The sequence below is a fragment of the Piliocolobus tephrosceles genome, chromosome 8 (assembly GCF_002776525.5).
Source record: "Piliocolobus tephrosceles isolate RC106 chromosome 8, ASM277652v3, whole genome shotgun sequence".
Taxonomy (NCBI): Eukaryota; Metazoa; Chordata; class Mammalia; order Primates; family Cercopithecidae; genus Piliocolobus; species Piliocolobus tephrosceles.
Window position 1 is genome coordinate 107,666,542 of NC_045441.1, and position 2,890 is coordinate 107,669,431.

Consider the following 2,890-nt stretch of genomic DNA (forward strand, 5'->3'; position numbering starts at 1 on the left):
TTTTTTTTTTTTTTTTTTTTTGCATCATGATAGCAGTTGTTTCAATTAAATTATTCCAAGCCGAATCCAACTGATTCATTTGGGAAACAACAGGGTCACTTGACAATGAGAAAAAAAAAGTTAAAGTGTAGAAAGAAATTGTAGCTCTGTGGGGAAAGCATTATATAATTAACTAAGGCATTAATTTTTTTTAACTCACATACCAAAAGAAAGCTATATTTGGATATCAGAGTGCATTTGCTTCTCTGCCTAGGTAGGTGGTCTTTGATCACTTTTTCCTTTGTTGTCTCATTCTGCCAGTCTATGTAACTCTGCTGGTTCTGTCTACCCTCTGCTCTCATTGTCTCAACTGTAGCATTTAAGCTTATCTGGCAGAGATGGTAAAAATTAGGCCTCCTTGTCATTTGGCCTTCCCCTTCTCCTGGTCATGTGGCTAGTAGAGTGACCACATATATGTCATCTAAACTTGGGCATTTTCTGTAGTGCAAATGCTAAATGAAGAAGGGTTCTAGTATAAGGGGCAAAACCAGGACTGTCCTGGGTAAACCATAGAGTTTTACCTATAGTATTGATTGCTCGTGCATCCCCCTCACTGCCAATATCCAGGACTCAGCTCCTTCAATCTCGGGGAGTAGATACTCATGTTGTTTCAAAGCCATAGTTGTTTCCTCCTCTACCATGCTGGGTTAATCCATTAATACTGAGGTTTTGTTTTGACTTTACTCCCAAATTTTGTCCAATTACCTTTTATGTTCAGTGCTAGAATTCTGCCCTATAACCCAGACTAAGAGCTTGACATTCTTCCATAAACTCAGTAGTCTTCTGCTCTTACACTAAAGTTATATATTTAAAGAGTAACACAGAAGCTGAGACCTGTCCCCACTGAATATAAATATTGCTTGCTGCCTGACTGGTCATTGCAGTCTTGAAGTAGGGTGGGCCCCTACTTCAAGCCTGTGTGAGGCTTGAAGCACTATGTAGCCTGGTTTCCTTTGCTGTCAAAATCTATAAACCGGATGGCAATCTGCTGTCTCATCAGAGACCTATGATACTGGCTGCTTTCTTAATGTTGGCACGTGCTTCTGTGCCTCCAGATCTTTGAAACTTTTATAACTAACTATATTTCTGGAGAAAGACTCTCAGGTAGTTATTTTGTTAATTCTTGCCCTTCCATTTCAGGTCAGTATATATCTAATATTACTCCCATGCTCTACTCATGACCTAAGTAGCCTTGGAAGGACCATCATTCTGCTCACCAGAGGGCCAAATTTTACTAAGGACCTTCCTATGTTCAACAACAATGTGGCAGACATAATTTGGAGTATAAATTTAAATATAGACTTGCTTGTGGAAGGGTAGTTTACAAGAGATTGTAAGCAGGATTCATGCCAATTATATCATTAAAGAGAACCAAAATGAAGAAACTAGAAAAAGTTGGGAACTAAGTTTATATTGGTGCCGTATCAGTTAAATTTCACTGATGGTAAGCAACATAAATCAACTTTAAAAATTTAAGTGAAAAAGGAACTTGTTGGAGGAACATTGAAGCCATATGTAGAATGAAAAAAAGAACTGTAATATTTTGTCCCTTGACCTTTGAGCACTGAGGTCCTCATTCCCCAGCTTCAGAATGTGTTGGCAGCTCACCCCTGCCAACCCACTCCCTCTCTGGTAATTTAACTTGGCTAAAGGGAGCTGACTTCCCAGGGGTGTTACGTTGATTAAAGCCACTCTGTTTAGCCTTATTCAATTTCCATCCCATGACATTTTGATGGGGGAATATACCTTTTTCTCTTTGACTCCTTGCCTCAATTTGGGACACCTCTGAAGAGCCATCCTAGTTCCAGAGTTCTCCATAGGATTGGCTGAAGAATCTGTTGCAACTGAACCACATCCCAACCTCTCCTACTTCCCAATATGTTTCATTTCACTTCGTTAGAGGCAGGTTTTGATCCCTAGATCAATCTTATAGAGGATGGAGCTGATTTATTGCTTTAATGGGATAGCTACCATTAGCTCTAGCGATACTTGAAAGTATGACTTTGACTCTTGGGCAAGACTAGGGTAGTAGGATTTATCACATTCTGTTAAAAGTCTGAAACTTCCCTGCCAAGCCCCAATTTTATTTTATGTTTTTACTGATGGTTTCCAAATGTTTTAACTGGTTAAACAGACTGGTTTGACAGCATGACCAGAGAGGCATAAAAATTTTATTGGAGCTTCTGCTTTGAGCTCTCCCAACACCAAGCTTTCTCACATAGTTCTTGGTTGAATCCAGTTATGAAGTACAATCCTTGCACATATGAGGCCCATGGGAGCTAGTGTATGGATATCTTTCTGACCATAATGTTCGCCTGTACTTGCCTTTTTTTTTTTTTTTTAATAGCACTTTATCTTTTGTCTTTAAATGAAAATGTTACATAAGTATGCTCTATCAGGTCTAAGAGTCTTTTAAATCTCTATATATGGGAAATCTTTTCAATCCCTCAATAAGCTTCCCACATTCAGATCTCACTCTCAGAGCCTGTTTCCTGGATAATTCTGACCTGTGAAAACAATGCACTTTTAGAAAAAGTGTGGTAATCAAATAAGCTCTGCTGTTTTCAACAGCAGGAAAGTAGAAATTGTCTGCTAGGGTTTCCTAAACTCCATTTGTCTTCTGTGTCTTTGCTATTCTTTGAATTGTGTCCTCCAAAATTTGTACGTTGAAGTTTCAACCCCTAGACCTTCAGAATGTGACTTTATTTGGAAATAGGGCCATTGCAGGCATAATTGGTTAAGATGAAGTTATCCTGGCATAGGGTGGGCCCCTAATCCAGTATGACCAGTGTTCTTACATAGAGAGAAAATGTGAATACACATACACACATACGCACACACTACCATGTGA